At 35.8% G+C, this 20,010-nt stretch overlaps 1 long non-coding RNA gene across 1 annotated transcript in view; it reads left to right on the top strand.

Moving 5' to 3' along the window:
- The first annotated feature begins 1,886 nt into the window (after window positions 1-1,886).
- Window positions 1,887-20,010, top strand: part of LOC123637105 — a 152,285-nt gene continuing 134,161 nt past the window's right edge. The window contains exon 1 of the long non-coding RNA XR_006734747.1: window positions 1,887-1,936. This is a non-coding gene — a long non-coding RNA (uncharacterized LOC123637105). The remainder of the gene's footprint in view (window positions 1,937-20,010) is intronic.

Below are 20,010 nucleotides of genomic sequence, written 5' to 3'. Positions count from 1 at the left end.
AGAGGGGAAAATGTAAATATTCAAGGTGCAACCTTTTCCTGGAGGTGTTACTGAGTATCTGTGTTGTATGCTGACATAAACATGATGTCTCCCTTATTTATCTGCCTAAAATGATTTACAACCGAAGGAACCAGGCTGGGCCTGGGAGTAAGGCCGACTCTAGTAGCATCTTTGAATTAAAAATAAATACAACAACAGCAGAAACAACAGGAACAGCAACAACTGGGAGCAATATATACCACTATGGCTCTTCTTTCAAACCTTATTATTTTTTTAATTTATCAATAACTTTCTATTTGCTGAATGAAACAGACATGCAACCTAGTCTGCATGAATGCAAAATAAACCATCTACAGCAAGTGATAAGGAAACTGGGCAAAAGTTTTAAAAAAAGCATATATTAGGAAAAAAAAAAAGATTGCCTCAAAATTAAGAAAAAAAAACTCATTATTATGGACTTTTCCAAGAACTGACATATTTCCCCCATCCTATTTGCTGGAAGTCAACAAGAACATCTGTCATTTTGTGTTCATGTCACATGTCAGATAGAATATCTTAATGCAAAGCCAAATAATAATAATAATGATAAAGAAAAAAATAACTAACAAAAAAGAAATCCCTTAACTTCCCAAAACCACAGAAGGAAGAAGAAAAGGTTCAATCCCAGAAGAATTTTCTAGTGATGCCATAAAGTGTAAATATATCTCCTCGAGGAACATATTCAACCTCAATCTGAACATCTATCCCTTTGAATTTTCTATTTGCATAATTGTGAAATAGTAGTGCCTTTACTTTTAAATCTATTTAACAAGTCCCTATACAATTGACTTCAGAAATGAAATGATGTGGCTGAAAAGATAAAACATACCTGTAGTTTTATGAAGGCATATGAATTCTTTAAATCCAAAACCTATCAAATATATTGAGTAAATGTATCAAATCTATTTAACACCTTAGTTTTCTGATTCCAATTAAATTATCTGGTGGCCTAGAAATGAGACATATGTGTGAAGGGATTTTAGAATTATTTATTCTAAGGACAGAAAGGTCTATAATAATCCATTATACAAGGATGTTGACTGCTGTACTATGGAAACAGCCAAACTCCACACCTGGAAAGGTGCAGATAACTCACCAGAAGAGATTTATCAAAAAAGTAATGGGCAAAGATCAATGCATTACCATTTAATTTATAAATCAGTGCCTACAGACCCTAAGAGCACAAGAGGCCTAGCTTCATTCATAAGATTATAATGCTCAGTGTTGCTGGAAAGAGATTTAAAGCCATTTTTCATCTACTCATTTTTATTTATCATGTAGAGCAGAGATTTAGATGTTCAATCCAGATGAGAGGAAAAGCGCTTGGGGAAAATTCAGTGACGTTCCGACAGTTTGATGACGTGTTTTCTGCCATGGAAGCAGTAGGATTAATGCTACCTGGCATCAGTGGCAAAATTGAATCACTCTGCCTCAAAGGAGGGCCTCTGTGGTTTATCAGCCACATTTGTGCTTTGCAGGAAAAGGGCTTTTCTTCATTACAACTATGTAGTTCGTAGTCTGTCTGCATGTTCTTCATATTAACTTTCATTATATGCTTTTAGGTAATATATGTTCATTTTACATTTACCTCCTCTAATGTTATTAATATATGACTATGATAAGATGACCAGGAATAAAATGAAACAATTTGAGACGGTGCTGATATGTTTCTGATTCCCTTTTGGGGGCCATTGGGCAATGTCACGTCCTGTTGCCTTGCAGGGAAAGAGTGGCCCTGCTCTTCTTGTTATCAAAGAATTAATCTGAGAACATTGATGAGGTTTGTCTTTGCATTTCCTTTTCTCTCTGCTTCCTTGCAGGAGAAGTCTTGAGACAAAGGTTGCATGGACATGAGGAGTTCCAGTGCTCAGAGTGAGCTTTCCATAGCCCTGCTGAGGTAGGTTTAAAATGTCCAGTAGCACAAGCCTTTTGCTGTTTTCCCAGTGTTAAGACTTTGACTGCAGTAGTACAAAGTTGTGCATAGATTGTTGGGAACAGCCAGCATTACTGGCCATGGTTTTAGAGTTTTTAGTGGGCTTGAGAGCAACAAGGATTGATGCTTTTGGGCTCCAGCTGAGCACAGTTCCTTCCCAAAAGCCTGACAGGTGCATCAGCAGCCAGCAGCTACAGCTTTGGCTGGGTCCACCACAAAAGTGGTCCCTTGGGAATCATTTCCACGGGAGACAGCAATGTGGTATCAAAATAAAAATGTTAGGGCTTTTTTCAGAGAAAGTGTAGTTATGTTTATTTGTTTATTCAAACACATTTAAAATTTAAGAATCTTAGGACTCACATCAGGGAAGAGAAGGCATTGACAAATGGATATTTATTGAGCACAATTTGGAATTAAAAAATGAATAAGGTACAGTTCTTACCCTTGAACCCTGTGTCACAGGGGAGATGGACACATAAACAGGTAATTTCCATTTGAATGAATGTTGTCATAGATATAACGGAGATAAAAGCAAGGGATTAGACAATTAACTGCTCTGGGCATTAATTTTCTTATCTTTAGAGTAGGGCTCACAATGATAAAATGATGATAAAATGAGGCAATAAAGGGAAAGTGCTGAGCACAGTGCTTGAAACCTGAGTTTTCTCGTCTGTAAAATAATGTCACTTCTTGAGCTTTTGGTAAAGATTGAGTGAGGCAATGTGTGTAAAGCACTTAGTACATTGCTTGGCACATGTTAAGCACTCAGAATTGTTAGCTATTGATCTTGTTATTGCCATTGCTGTTCTCACGGTGCAAACTCAGGGCAGCTGATTCAGCGTGTCACACATTTGTTGGGGTGGGAGGGAGGCTGTCAAAGCAATCTTCCCAGAAAATACAATACCAGAGGTGAGTCTTGAAGAATGAAAAGCTGTCTGACAAGTGAAAAAGATGGGGATAGGGCGTTCTAGTGTATTCTATTCTCCCACACAACTTCTAACTGCAGGATTTATACAATTGCAGAACTCCTGGGTGAGTCAGTAGGACAGGCCTTTAGAACCATTCCTGCAGCTTTGCTGTTGTGAATGTCATGTGTAATAGGGTACAAATAACATATTTAAAGTTAAGAAACCAGAATTTTTTTTATGCCATTAAAGGAGAACTATTAAAGATAGAAAAAGAGAGAAAGATTATATTTTATTAGTATCTGGGTTATAAGGTACAGAGATTCACTCAAATTAGTTCAAATAAGAAAGTATTTACCATTAATAGACATGCATATAATAATGAAGAATCTAAGAAAGATCCCTAGTGAATTCAGGCCTGAATAAAAGGCCTACCTTTTTTTTCTTAAATTCAACAATCTTTTTATTAGTCTGCTGCAAACAAAAAGTGCTATAATCATTTTTTTAAGTTTTTTTTTTGCTTTTTTTAAATTATTTCAGCATATTATGGGGGTACAAAAGTTTAGATTATGTATATTGTCCTTGCCCCCACCCCTGAGTCACAGCTTCAAGCAAAGAGATTCATGTTTTATAGGATTCAGCCAGAGCTAGATTGAAGACTGCACAGATTTTTCACATTCCAGTTCTACCTGTCTTATTTATTTTCTCTAATCACTCCAAAATTCTGCCTTGACATCTCTTGGTGTAATTTCATCTGTTGGTGATATTTTGTATTTTCTTGTGTGTTTTTGATGGTGCTTTTGTGAGATGCTGGGAGAAGAAGATTGTGGGGGCTGCTAGCCATTTGTCAATTTTAAAGCTACTTTTCTAGGGCTTTCTAAACCTTTAGTGCCTATTTTACTGGCTCTGTTTTATCTGAATTTCTTTGTGATTAGCGATGCAACTCTGATATAACTGTTGCACAAGCAATCTTGATCAATTTTATCTAATTTGGTGCAGTAGTAGTAGTGGATTGCTTTCCTTTTCTAATAACTCAGCAATGGAAGGGATAATTACAAGAATTTTCTTCTATTACTTAAGGGTAGTTCAAAAGCAGGTCTAGATTTTATCATTATTAATTGCTATTAGAAAAAACTTAATGCTGGATTGTACACTATATTTCAGAGATTCACTATGTGCATACTGTGGTGTTCTTTCACCCCAGAACCTAGAAAGAGACCCTCAGCTGTACAATACTAGCATAGAATAAGGAAAGATGCACCAGTTTGTGCAAATAATAATGTGTTCCTTTGAGATATTGGGGACATGACCATATCTCTCCTCCCAGGGTGAGTCATCATAAAAAGGGATGCTTCAAGTACTCTTTTTGTTAATATACCTATTTTGCATCCAGAAAAATTCATGGTAAGCCAGTTTTTTTCAGAAAAGATTATCCCAAACCCCAGACGTAGGAGCCACAGCTGTTTGGTGGGTCACTGCTGTAGGCCATAAAGTCATTTCCCATTCTATGTGATTACTAGAAACATGTGTCTCCACCTGAGCAAATAGTAGGCCCTCAATAGATATTTATTGCATGAATGAATCACAACAAAGTGTGGGCTTAAGCCTCTGAATTAATCCTTTTCTCTTTTTTATTCTTGATAGTATTATGAAGTAAACAACAGCCTCCATAATATTCTAGATAAAAAGATCAAATGGACCTTCAACTAACTATGGGGCCATGATTATAGTTCTCTATGCAAGTAAATAAGTTAGGAAGACTTTTTCACAGAATGCTCCTTCATGATGGCTCCTATTTCTCTCTCTTCTGTCATTCACAAGTGCCTGATAGTCACCTTTACTCTATCCTTGACTGTATACTTTCACATTCAAAAATTACTGAGGGCTTTCCTGAACTAGAGGGTAAATAATGAAGTGCTGTCTGCTCAGCCCATGCACTAGTTCTGAGAAAAGGGAACCTAAGCAGTAATTTTTGTATTATATTGCAATAGTTCATTCCATGGATACTTGATGAAACCAGTATAGCTAATCTGGTCTCAGGTCATTGAATTAATGATGTGAGTTTGAGCTAAATGCAACCAACTATGACAGGGAGCATAAACATCTCTGAATAAGTACGGCATGAAACTGCCCAGCTTTAGGTGCCACATACAAGATTTTCTCTCTCAGGAAAAACAAACACCAAGTAAATCTAGTCTTTTAAGTAAGCCAACTATCAAATGATACTAAATTATTGTTCCATGCATTATACTTCAGATTTCAGAGCTAGAGTAGTTGAGAAGCTGTGAGTAAATGATGTTCAATGCTGTCCAAATTCTCTACCTTCATTTCAAGTTTAATCTGGGGTTTTCTAGTTTCCATAACCTAAAAAACTGAATAGCAAAACACTGAACGCATTTGTATCTGCACATGAAATCCTGTATACTGAGCCCTCTTCACAATAATCAACTGGAGGGCATACATTGTGTGGGACATATAAATCACCCTTAGTCAGCTAGGCTGATACATTATAAAATGCAACAGAGAACCAGAATAAAAGAATGATAGACTTAATAGCTCTGAAAAGAAAAAAAAAATTCATTCTTTTTATCTCTCGGTTACACACATATGCACATACAAACTCCATAATGTTTCCATGGAGGATTGTTTTACAACCAGAAATTTATAAATATAAAAGTTACATGTGATCATTTTTATATTTTTTAATTAAAAATTAAGGCAAGGATAATGTTATTATGAAAGACAACCCAAACATAACACAACAGGACTGTAGTACAGGTTTTAAGAAAAAAAGTATGTAATTTTGTAATTTTGATTTAAAGTCAATTGGAATAGGTCCGTGGGACAGAGATTGACCTGGAGCAATGGTGCTAGCTAATGTAGCATCATGAAATGAGTGACTGCTGGGTAGTTTGCTTGTTGAGAAAACCACAGTCTTGTTTCTATCAATGGTTAATTGAGGGTCCATATGGGCTAGCTTTATATCTAGAACAATTTCTGGGGCTGTTGTTTACTGTATATCTTTATGGGGAGAAAAAGGAGAAAGAATAATTAATTTAAAATGATTACACTTCTGCCTTTTTAAGATTAATTCATATGATAATTATTAAAGGCCTACCCTTTGCTAGGTGCTTAGTGCTGCAGACTTGGATTAAAAACCCCAGCTCTCATGCTGGGTGAGATAAACAGTCACAGAGACAGAACAAATAATGCTATGGAGAAAAATCAAGCAGTCAAAACCCCTAAAGTGACAACTCACCAGGTAAAAGTGGAGGAGATTTGTGAGAGGGAAGGTATGTGTTTGGGGATGGGGGTGCTGACTTATCAAGGAGGAATCAATAGGTACTTATAGGGACTTTGGCTGTATTTTAAATTTTGTAAATTTCAATTGTTCTTCACTCAGAACCCAAAGCCAAATATAACTGAAGAATTGGCTTTGCTGTAGTGAGATCAGGATTTCAATTCTTTCATTTCTGCTTAGACTCGTATGTTTCTCTGGCTATTCTTGTTTTGTGCTTTTTTGTACTGATTTGCTTCTGGGTGTTAGGGATATTATGACTAATGTCAGAGAATGAATCATACCTGGAATTGCTTCTAGTTTGTTTTTTTGATAGTGTTCTCATCATTTTTTATATTATTAACATTATTTTTAGTTTACAAATCATAATTGTATATGTTTATGGGGTACGATATGATGTTTTGATAAGTACACACACACACACACACATACACACACACACACACGAGATGGGATGATTAAATCAAGCTAGTTGGCATATCCATCATATAACTTATCATTTTTGTGGTTAGACTTTTGGAATTTGCACTCTGAGCTATTTTTGAATTATTATTGTCTATGGCCATCCTGCTATGCGATAGATCTCAAAAATGTATTTCTTGTGTCCAGCTGAAACTTTGTACCCTTTGACCAACAGCTCTTTATTCCCTCCTCCTCCCAAAAGCTCCTGGTAACTAATACTCTACTCTCAGCTTCCATAAATTGAATTCTTTTAAGTTCCACATATAAGTGAGAACATGCAATATTTGATCTTCTGTGCCTGGCTTATTTCACTTAGCACATTATCCTGTAGGTTCATCCATGTCTTCACAAATGACATAATTTCCCTCATTTTTGTAGCTGAATAGTATTCCATTGTGTACATATGTGACATTTCATATCTTGGCTATTGTGAATAATGCTGCAGTGAGTATTGGAGTGCAGATACATCTTTGGCATATTGATTTCAATTCCTTTAGATATAAACCTAAAAGTGGGATTGCTGGATCATATGGCAGTTCTGTTTTTAGCTTTTTGAGGAAGCTCCATACTGTTTTCCATAATGACTGTATTAATTTAAATTCCCACCAAAAGCATACAAGGCTTCCTTCTTTGCTACATGCTCACCAACATTTGTTATTCATCTTTTTGATAATAATCATTCTAACAAGTGTGTGAGCTGATATCTCATTGTGATTTTAGTTTGCCTTTCCCTGGTGCTTAGAGATGTTGAGCATTTTTCTCATGAATTTGTTGCCTTTATTTGTGTTTCTCAATTTGAGAAAAGTCTATTTAAGTCCTTTGCCCATTTTTTAACTGGGTTATTTGTTTTCTTGCTATTGAATTGTTTGAGTTTCTTATATATTTTGGGTATTAACCCTTTTTCGGACATATGGCTTGCAAATATTTTCTTTCACTCTGTGTGGTGTCTCTTCACTTTATTAATTTTTCCTTTTGCCTTATCATTTCTGACCTTCCTTACATTGCAGCTTTCAAAAATATCTGGGACTAAGTCTTTTTTTATAATAGATTTAACAGCATTTTCTTATGTGCAAAGATGTGTTACAGGCCATGAAACAAAAGCTATTTCACTAGTGACTTCTTTAGAATCCAGAGATAGTTAGGGTTATCCTAGTTAGGGAAATCTAGGAATACTTGCAATTTTACTTTGTAATATCACACTAATAGATCCATAAATCACAAAATTTTATTCTTCCTGTCTCCATTCTCTTGTCAGACAGTTCCAAGTTATATAGACTATAATGTGGGCTGTCCTCATTTGAGAGAAAAGTGAGAGAGTTTTACAATGAGCAAAAAATTTGATGAAAATGTATCTTTACACAGAGAAATAAAATTCACATATTTTAATGTTTTATATTAATATTAGCTTTCAATTCACATTGCATCTGTTTCATGATAAATATGATTAATATCTGTTAAAAGCAACATTCTGGAATGATGTTCCTTTTTGTGACATTCTGAGGAAGAGAAAGAAGTTGGAGTTTCTGAGATTTTAGTTTCTCTGGCCAGCTGTTAATAAGGTTCTCTGCTGAACTGCAGTGTTGGGAAAGTTACATTTTCTCCATGCTTTTGAGAAGAATCACTTCCAACTTGAATTCAAGGTAGAAACTATACACAATGACACTTCATGTAGAATACAATTCAGCCTGTCTCCTTGCTTATGGCCACATTTTAATCATTTCCTACTCCGTATCTGAGCATTAGTCTCAGAAAACCAATGTACAAACTGACTTTTCCCATTTTCTATCCTACTCTGCATGAATTGTCACACTAGCTGCCACTCAGTATTGAGACAACTGGTTTCATGATGAGTTTTCTCCACAGTATATCTTTTTTTAATATTGGAAGTATTTAAAGAACCAGGCAGTCGATTACAGACTCCTACCTGGAATGCTTTAATTGGAGAGCGCAGCACAGCAAATATAACACAACCTGTAAATGTCAAACCATACCTTCAAATACATTTTGACATTAGAATCATGCAGTTGTGTATAATAATTTACAAAGAGGGACAAGGAACAGTAGTTCCTTTCTATTTTGCTATAGTTAAAAAGGCCTTAGGTTCATAGAAGGGGGGGAGAAAAGGACTTAGCATTTGAAGTAAAAACAATAGGTCAGGCATGATGCAAGGCATATGCACATATATTAGCCCATGGGTTTTATGGGTTAGGTATTAGAGTCCTCTGAAGTAGGTATCATTCTGTTCTACAGATAAGAAAGTAGGCAACTGGACAACATATCCAAAAGAAGATTGTGTTGAAAGTTTGGCTTTTTATGTTATGTACAAAAAGCCATCTGCTTTGGTTACCCAGGAGATCTGCATCTCCTCTTCTATAACTAGCAAAGTTTTCCTCATTTTTACACATTGTGTAATATCAACCAGTAGTTTCATAAATAAATATTTTATTTTATTTTATCTTATTTTATTTTATTTTTGTAGCTGAGGAGAGGGTGATTCCTTGCTCTGCTATAATAGCTACAGAGCCAAATTCTCTTTTACTTTTCTTGGAGAAAAGCTCAGTAGTTGTGCCAATGGAGTGCAGTTCTGTTATGCTGATCAAGTTGGAATAAAATGAAATCACATGAAATATTTGACCCTTGTTTATAGCCCAAGGCAAGGTGCCTGTTCAGATCCAAATTTTGTGACATCGCATAACTCTCAGTTTAAAGAAATCCTCAGAGCTGGGAGAATAGATACTATCTTACAAATGGAAACCTTCACCCACTCTTGGGCTTTGTGTTTTGAACCTCTCATCAGCAAAGGTAATTGCAAATCAAACTAGGCTTTTAGGTGTGCCCATTTGTGTTTGGAATTCTGTAGTAGGCACAATTCTAAGAATCCCTCTAAAGATTTCAGGCCTTGATATCCACAGACTATGACACTGGTGAGATAGCACTCCCATGATTGGGTTATATTCTATGGGATGGTTGACATCTTTAAAAAAACAAAGAGATTATCTAGGGGTGCCTAATCTAATCACATGAGTTTGTAAAAACAACAACAACAACAGAGAACTTTCTCTGAATAGTGGTAGAAAAGAAAGACAGAAGGAGAAGTCAAAGATGTTTGATGAATGAGTAGGATTCAATGCACAATTGATAGATTAAAGATGGAGAGGAATTCTGGAAGCTGAGAATAGCTGGGGGGAGTTCTGACCAGGAACTGGGGACCTCAGATCTACAGCCATAAGGAACTGGATTCTGCAACAACCTGAATGAGCTTAGAAGCAGATTCTTCTGGAGCTTTTGCAGATAAAAACCCAGTCAGCCAGCACCTGAAGTAAGAACTTGTGAAACTTAAGCAGAGAATGAAGTTGAGCCTGTGGCTTGTCTGACCAACAGAACTGATGTTAATTAATAGGTTTTGGTTTTTAAGCCACTAAGTTTGTGATAATTTGTTAGGCAGAGATAGAAAATTATTACAAATTCATTTTTTTTTCAATTTTTTTGATGATTGGGCCAGTTGCAACTTTCAAGTTTCTGATCCTGCAACTAAAGAGACATCCACCAGTCACTGGTGCCTTATCACTCTGTTCATATTCTGCATAGTATAATCTTATTTATTAGCTTATTTTTTGGCTGCTCCCTGAGTAGCCTGTAAAATCTGTGCAGGCAGAATCTTATTTTTTTCTTATTATATCCCTAAGCCTACTAGGCCTAGCCTATATTTGATGAATTGAGTGAATAAATATTGCTTTCAGTAACTTGATGTCTACTTTAACTAAATAATCTTCTGAATAACTTGAAGTATATTGGAGCATATATTCTACTACCATAAATTGCATTGAAATGACCATGTACATATGTGTGTACATGTACACACACTTATGTTTGAGATAAGCTGAAAAAATTCTAAGCCAAACAGTGTACAGTCTTGTATATGGACTGTAAAAAGACAGCATAATAAATTAGAAATATATTTTATTTGATTTACTAAATGGTAGGACTAAGAAGCCAGGTACTGAAGGTGAATGCCAGAGTAACGTCTATGCCTAGAAATCAGTAATATCATAATGAGAGCAGGAAAAAGTGAGGGGAGAGTTTCCATGAAGAGTTCAAAGACTAGGGACTGTGAATGAATAGTTGGACTCACTCGTCATTTGATGTCTGCACCGTGGGACAATGAAATTCCCAGCTGGGGAAATGAGAGGTCTCTCACCAAGGAACGATCTGAGCAAGGCCACTAACATCAACCAGATCAGTTTGTTAATATGTCACAGAGAAAATCACTGTGGAATTTTTCCTGAGAACATGAAGTTATGTCAAGAAAATCACTGCCAGCCACACAGGAAATAGTGGGTAATCCAACTTTGAATATTGCACTGAAGAGTCATCTCAAGTAGTTGCATTGTTCTTTTCTTCTCTCCATTTACCTCCTCAACAATGGACCTTAATCTCTTCCTATAAAAGAAATTATTCTCCTTTTTCTTTTCTTGTTTCCACATTGTTTCACTATCTGTTTTTTCTTCCTGGAATAGTATTTTTCCTATTCTAAAATTGGAGAAAACATCTGGTTTAACATTAGAAAGATCTAGTTCCTGTTTTTTTTTTTTTTTTTTTGAGACAGAGTCTCACTCTGTTGCCTGGACTAGAGTGCCGTGGCATCAACCTAGCACACAGCAACCTCAAACTCCTGGGCTCAAGCAATCCTCCTGCCTCAGCCTCCTGAGCAGCTGGGACTACAGGCATGCACCACCATGCCCGGCTAATTTTTCTATATATATTTTTAGCTTTCCATATAATTTCTTTCTATTTTTAGTAGAGACGGAGTCTTGCTCTTGCTCAGGCTGATCTCGAACTCCTGAGCTCAAACAATCCGCCTGCCTTGGCCTCCCAGAGTGCTAGGATTACAGGCGTGAGCCACTGCACTCGGCCTAGAAAGGTCTAGTTCTAATACTCAATGACACATACTACTTGCATGACCATAAAAACAATTATTTTTTGAGCATATGTTTCTTCATCTACAAAATGTAAGTAATGATAATTTCTACTGTATTAGTTTGCTAGGGCTGCCCTGATAAAGTACTACTGAGTGGCTTGAACAGTAGAAATGTATTATCTCACAGTTCTAGGGGCTAGAAGTCTGAAATCAAGATGTCAGCCAGTTTGGTTCCTTTTATGGACTGTGAGAGAAAATCTGTTTCCTTCCTCCATCCTAGCTTCTGATGGTTTTCTAGCAATCTTTGCATTCCTTGGCTTGTGGCAGCATAACTCCAATCTTCACACGGTGTTCTCCCTGTTTTTCTATCTCAGTATCCAAATTCCTTCTTTTTATAAGGACACAGTCATATCAGATTAGGGGACCACCCTACTCCAATATGACCCCATCTTAACCTCTTGATTAATTACATCTCCAATGACCTTATTTCCAAATAAGGTCATATTCTGACACTTTGGGGGTTAGGACTTCAACATATGAATTTTTTGGGGACACAATATAACCCAAACACCTACTTCACTGGGCTGTTGTGAAGACTCAATAAAACAATGCATATAAAGTATTGAGCCCATCGTTTGGCACACTGTAAATGCTGAATAAATTACCTGCTATTAAAATATATGAAACATTTTGCTTATGTGAAATATTTTCTTTTGTTTTCTAATCTGTTTATTGTTGGCATTCTCTCTCTTTCTCTCTCTCTCTCTCATACACACATGCGCACACACACACACAACTTCACTCTTATTTTTTATATAGCCAATTATTTAAATTTTTTTCTTTTGTGTGCTTTCTACCTTTGGTGTCATCATACTGTTTCTCTACATAAAGAAGGTAATGTATACCTCTCTTTTGTCAGCCTCTATTTTATTTCTTATTGCAAAAAACATTGTGATAAGGATATCTTTGGCTTTACAAGTAACAGAATTATGTTTGCCTTTTCTACAACATTTTTGTTGTCTTAACCTCAAAAAGATATTTTGAAACCTAAACACCATGCTGAAAACCAAGTGGATTTATAAAATGGATCATTTGTTAAACAACAGCCTTGGTCAATGATACAATGCTATTCCATACAGAAAAGGCAAGCTCTCACATCAAAAGGTCCCTCAAACTTTCCACTTTGCAAGGACTTGTTCATAATATTCTCACAAGAAATTGCTTTTAGTAGAGAATTCACTGTTGGCTGTCAAAACAAATGTGAAACTTTCTGGCTTGAAAGTCATGGTTAATACACATCTTGTTGCTACAGTGACAGCTGGAGCAGGCAGAGTTGTCCATTATAAAAGGATCAACACTAGATGGGTTTTAATAAAAAGTCCTTGGAGAATGATGAGGTCTCAAAGTACTGCATAAATGCCCAAAATTAAAATAACAACAAAAAATGGAAAGGGATGATAAACATTTCAGGTATATCAAAGCATGGCATTTGTTTCTTTACTGCAGATCTTATTTCCATGTAAATGCATAGGAACTGTACAAAATTAAATAATTTCAATGGTGTATTCCTAAACCACATCAGAGGTTATAGGAGCAATCTTCCAAAATATGAAACAGCATATTGTCATAAAAATCAAGTGATATATTCCATGTGAAGATCTTAGCATGTTGCCTACCTATGAGACTTACTCGTCATTGACATCAGCTTCCTCATTGTTATCATCACCATTATATTAGTATTAATTTTTTGATAAAACGTTTAAATTCAACTTTTTGCTTTTTACTTATTACCTAGAGAAGTACAAATAAAGGGGAAATTTATAAAATATTTTTTTTTGTTTTTAGAAATTTAAATTTTTTAAATTTCTCTTAGCACTACTCTCTCAACTTTCCAGTATCTTCTAATAATTTGTTTTGTTTGTGTGCTACTTCAAAGAATACAAAATGCAGCAGTGCTAGGGTGTATTTTGGGATTATTTGCATTACACAGACAAAGAACTTGGAGCTCCATAATACTTCTCAAGGACACTGACAATTGAACAGGAATAATTTAGACATATAAATACTTCAGAGTCTAATGGAACAAGTGATGAAATTTCTGATAGCATGACCAAATACATAGAGGCAATGGTCAGATTAATGGTGTTGCTTTCTTCCACACCCTTTTATTTTAAATGGTCTCAGAGTAGCCATCATTAGTTTGGGAGCTAGGGAAATGGGCAGAGCATAAGGCCATCAAATTATAGATGAGTTCTGACTTAAAAATGATGTTTAGTCAAGACCTTTGGCTATATTTACTTGAACAACAGGCTTGACTAGAAGTAAATACACTGAGATCCTACCAAGTTTTGTGGAAATAATATTTCTAAGGACTTTCCAAGCCAGGCTTGAAATAGCTTTTCACTGTCAAATTACCCAAACAATCCCAGGCCTTCAGACCTCCACTAATAGGAATAAATCTACTAAAGCTGTGCAGCCTCCAGGAAAGGCAATATCACCGTGCTCACCTTGGAACCACAAGAGAAAATGGACAGATGTACCTCTCAGATGGAAGAGCCAGAGGCCATGGAGGGAACTGGAAGGCAGAACCAGGGGTCGCCAGATGGGTAAATCATTGAAGAGACTCTATTGCCAAGAAAAGGAATTCTCACTATTCCTTCCAGTTTCGTGGGGTTAATTGCTCTGGCCCACTCATGGTTGTATGGTTCCCATTTTTCTCTTTTCCAAATAGAGGTTTTTACTGCAGTTACTCATTTTCTTCTCATACTCCCCACCTCACCCACCCCCAATATTAAGTAATCCCGGGGTGGAGAAGCACAAAAATATCTTTGCTTTATAATTGGCCAGACCACAGAAGCTTTATGTAGACATGAGGGAGAGGACTGCACATAATCTGGACTTTGAGCTGAATGCAGGTACAAGATGCAGAAACTGAAAGAAAGACATGCAAAGATGTGGGTAGTTAAATAGGGGCTGTCACAGAGACTGTCTTGGCTGCCAAATATCCAAAATTTAATCTTCCTCCTTAAAACAAAATTCTTATTTTATTCTGGGCTGATTTCATTCATAGCTAAAAGCACACGTTTTCCAGCATTCCCGCCCCTCCTTTTTTCTTTTGTGGGATAAAATAGACAAGGATATATATCAATAGAAGTTGCTGGGTAGAGCTTCTGTTGGCTGACTCAACCATGAGGACGGCCATTTGGCCTTTCGCCCTTTCCTTTCCAACCTGTAACGCAAGCACTGTGGCTGGAGTCCTGCAGCCCTCTTGTGACTCTGAAATGGAAACACCATACTAAAGGTAGGTTGGCAAAAAGACAGAAAATTCTGGATCCTGACCAAAATGGCCTTAATAATCTCTCAAATTGACTAAACTTTAGACAGGTTTCTTCCTGATTACAAGTCTTGTCATGAAGATAGGAGAAAGTTTACTTTTCATCTGAGAAAAGCTAATTAACAAACACAGATGGCCTATGACACTCCCACCCCAGCTCTGAAGAAACTCTCCTGCCTTTTGTTTCCGTGGAGTGAGTATCCAGTCTTGGTCTCTGCCCTGTCTCCTATTGCTGGCAGTAGTATCAGAATAAAATCAATTTTTGTCTGTTTATCTTGTCTGGTGCGATTTTTCTTTAACAATTGCTAATGGGTTTGTGGAACCACAAGCACATCTCTACACTGCCTATCTCCACAGTTCTTTGACATGGTAAAATAAATGCATGTTACGTCACTATAGTCAGATCACTGTTACTAGCAGTCCAGGTCAATTTCTAACTGATAGGAAGCTTTGAGATGCAAGAGTGATTATAGTAACTGGTAAACATATGGAAATGTCTACTGGTATCTGTAGAATATATCCTGAGAGGAGGCTGATCAGAGATAAATATTATAAACTTTTGAAAGAAGGATATAAAATATTCATTTAATTGGAACTTTATGAATTTAATTATGCATGGTAAAATTTCAAAAGTAACTACTAAAAGACTAAATATTGACATATGTACCTTTGAAGCCTGTAGAAGTAAAACTTAGAATAAGAAAATGGGGACCCAATAAATCCAACAGAAGGTCAGTTATATAGAAATAAAAAATAAAATCTATAAAAAGTGGAAGAGGTAGAAAGTACAAAAGAAGATATTTCTGCATCCAAAAATGAAATAAACATATTAGCAGTGATGATACATGTAAATATAATGGCTATCAGTTTAGATTTTTAAAAATTCAACTCTGTACTACTGCAAGTAAAACAAACACAGAGAGGTTGGAAGTAAAAAAATGGAAAAACTACAAATCTCATACAAACCAAACAGGAGTCAGAGTAGCTGCTTTAACATCAGAAAATATGGATTTTACAATAAAATGATATGTAGAAGAAAGAAGGTTACTATAAAATAAAATATATTTAATTTAATTGAATAGAAATGTAATAATTCTATATTAGGGAATCTAAAAAGTAGCCTCAAAATAAATAATGTAAAAATGTGTAAAACTACCAATCAGCCACAGTCCTCTTTCAGTAATTGAGAGGTTAGGTAGGAGAACACACTTACACACACACACACACACAAAGATTTGTACAACAAAATTGGACTTAATTTGACAGATACACTTATAAATCCTTACCCAACAATTACAGAATGTGTATTTTTCTCAAACACCACATAGACCGCTTACAAATAGTGTTTATATTCTAGGTTGTAAAACAAACCTTAAATATCAAATATTCACATTACAGTGTATTGTGTACAACATCATTAAAGGACAACAGCAGCAAAAACTGTGGAGGTGACATTATTTTGAGGGGAATATTTTAAAAAATCTTCTCAGTTGATCAAAGAAGTTAACCTAAGAGGAAAAAGAAAATACTTAGAACTATGTGATACTAAAAATAATATTTATTCAAAGTTATGCTATGTAACTTGGATAGTACCTGTGAATATATGTAAAATTTTTATGTGTTTATAATACATGTATAATAAAAAATAAAGAATCAAATTTAATAAGCATACTTCTTCTGAGCTTTACAATAAGGGAATGAAAGAGGTTGTAAGTCCCTATTGCCCCTGATCCCAAGTTTTTTTTTTAATTATATAGATAAAGAAGATTTCCTAATGGAGGAATATTTAACTAAGAATTCTACCTCTGACTAACAGACCATTCTAAAATGTTTACATGCAGGAGTTTTGGGTAAAAATTAATCTAAACCTGCTGTATGCCAACGCTGAGGGATACCAGAAGGAGAAACCATGGTAAATTCACCGCTAGTTTGATGGTACTTTGAATTTTGGTCTTTTCTCCTCTGCCTGATCCTATTTACTTTTTAGAATCCTCAAATAGCTGCTTCCTCAATTCTCAGGTTTTATATAGTTGCATTTAGTGTAAGGGATAGTATGCAATGGGCTTCCTCTAACTTACCTGGAAAAAGCCTATGTTCCTCTTTTATACCATTTGTAAAATTTGGGGACAAGACTAAAAGCCAAATCTGGGATGTCCTATATTTAGGTCAGAATATCTACTTATTATATTGAATAGAGGAATTACTTTACATTATTCATCACAATAATCTCCTATAATATCTCCCATATGTCTAGATAAAAGTTTTAAAGTTTTGCTTTACATATTTAAAGCAAATATGGAACTGGAACTGATTTTTATGTGAATAATCATTTGTCCTGGGCACATGATCTGATCTGTAAATAACACTATTCTCACTTATCAGATGGAGGCTTTGGCTCTACATTCTTTGACATTAATCTATTTATATCTTCTACTTGATTACTATAGCTCATATAGCTTTGTAATATGTCATCATGCTTTACAGGGAAAGCATGATTCATTATCCTTTTTCAGGGGTATCATGGTTATTCTTGGCCCTTTGAATTTCTATATTCATTTACAAATCAGATTATTAAATTACATGAAAAACCATTTCATATTTTTTTAAACTAGAATTGTGTTGAATCCGTAGATCAATATAGAGACAATTGACATTTATTATAGTATGTCTTCCTATAGCTGAATATCTCATTTTCTTCATTTTATTAATAAAGCTTTATTCCTTCTTCCATAAAACACTTGTACAACTCTTCTTTCAGCAAGTAAATATCCTTTTACTGGCATGAAGGTTTTATACTATATATTTGTTAACATTGTAGTTATTGATCTAATCTTGGAGTGATGTTTTTCAGAAAGCCTCTGAAATGTTTACTTTACAAATTATAATTATCATGGTTACTACTATCACTACCTTGATTTTAAAAGGTATCTATGAAGTGATTTTTATGAAACAGATTTTCACACCATGTTAGCTAACGTTACAATCATCAAGTTTAACATCAAATTTAACTTATAACTTTCTTCTTTTAGCTGTATATTCCAATGAAATTAGAATTTTTCAAGTCAAAATTTAAAAGAATCCAGCTCTATGTTGATTTATGAGGGCTGCCCCAGATCTCGTATCTTCTGTGCATCATCTGTTGAGATCCAACTGCCCTACTCCTAGTGGCACCGTCAAGCTTTGCTACCTTGAGGATGTCTGTTTCCTAGGTGGCTGCTGTTTCCTACTATGACTGCTCTGGCCTTTAAGGCACAGATGGAAACAAATTAAGTCAGCTCATGAGGCTAAAATTTGGGTAGAATAAACCAAATAGGCATACTCAAGGAAGATTTAGTCCAACCTGATCTAACGTTAACTGAAAAATGATATAAAACGGGGAATTTAAATAGTAAATAGTACAGGACCTTTTTGCAGGGATCCCAAAGGTCTTAACTGCTAACATTGATTGATCTAAAATTGAGTCTTATAAACAAAGAAAATCAGAATCGGTTCTTGATTTTAGGGACTGTTTGGTCTGTCTCAAACTTTTAAGGACTATTCAGACCTAGTAGAGGGAAAAGATAGTTCTACTGTTTTAATTTCTGTATAGATGTTCAATAACTTTTTATAAGCATTTATAAACAAAACAAAACAAAACAAAACATTCCTGGCCATCTGTTTCTTTAGGTGAGATGTAGGAGTTGGCAGAACACTTGAGGATAGAACTGATCAAAGAAAGGGAAAACTTCAGGCAAAGTGGTACATTAAGCCTATAGTCCCAGATACTCGGGGAGGCTGAGGCAAGATGATTTGCTTGGGCCCAGGAGTTTGAGGTTGCTATGAGCTATGGTGATTCCACTGCAACAGAGAAACAGAGCAAGACCCTGTGTCAATAAATGAATGAATGAATAAATAAAATAGTAAACTCTATCTTTATTTTATCTGTTTTTCTTTTCCCTTAGGTCACTCACCAGTTAGAATGTCCTTTTGACCTACTTAATCTTGTGGGATGAGATTTGTTATGTAAGTTAAGTGTCCTGATTAATTGTAAACAGAATGGTTTCTCTCTGGAAATCCCAGGAGAAGATTCCCCAGCTATTTGATGGCACAGATTGATTACCCACTCTCTGATACTAACCCCTATTGTTATGGTGGGCCTTGAATCTTACCCGCATAATTTCTGGGCCAGAGAAATTAGTTCAGACGTAAGACACATATGCAAACCCTTAGAAGTCTCAATTGAACTGGCTATGTCTTTATGAAAATTAGTTCCATACTCACTGAAAAATAGGTGGCCTATCATATTTTTATACTTTCAGAAAGGACTTCTTATTCTGTGCTGTCTCTTGCAATGCTCTTTTCTGCCTGTCAGCAAATGGGTAAGGATATCACTCTCTACAAGACTTAAGAGGTATTGATAGAATTGGACTTCTCCACTTCCCTGTAGGTTGCCAACCCTAATATCAATCCTTGTTGCTTATTTTATAATAGAAGATCTATGCTTAGCATTAGGGCCAATTTCAGGCACATGCGATCTGTGCAGTTACACAACTCCTCACATGTGGATGGGCCCTGTGCTTGGTTTCCAGATGCTGTCACCATCTTGTATAATATGGAAATGATCTTCTGGTATGCTCCCCAGATTGAGAGTCTCATAGAATTGACTCTCTCTGCTTGCTGAGAGCATTTCCCCATATGGGACACAAGGTCTCCAAGGACAAACTTGAGCACTTTACCTAGCCCATGACGGTACATAAATGGAAAGGCTGATGGCCAGATGTCCCATACATCTAGGATCTTAGCTCTTATCCATAACTTATCTACTTTAGGTTGATATGGCAAAACACTGTAAAGGATTAAATCAGCATTCTCCTGTTTATAAACAACAGGTGCAGGCTGCTTTTCTCAAGGATAAACTGCAGGAACCACTACTTGCTTTTAGCCTGAAGACTTGGTTTACCGGAAATGACACTCAAAATAAGAACGCTCTTCAACCTCCTAGAACCTGGTAAACACTGCAGGGAGTCTTCAAGGAATAGAATCTTGTCATTTTCCTCAGTTAAAAAGACATTATTGACCTCATCAAAATTAAAAATGTTTGCTCTGTGAATGACCCTATGAAGAGCATTAAATGATAAGCTA

The sequence above is a fragment of the Lemur catta genome, chromosome 4 (assembly GCF_020740605.2).
Source record: "Lemur catta isolate mLemCat1 chromosome 4, mLemCat1.pri, whole genome shotgun sequence".
Taxonomy (NCBI): domain Eukaryota; kingdom Metazoa; phylum Chordata; class Mammalia; order Primates; family Lemuridae; genus Lemur; species Lemur catta.
The sequence above is the reverse complement of the archived record's forward strand: the minus strand, read 5'-3'. Positions and strand labels throughout refer to the sequence as shown.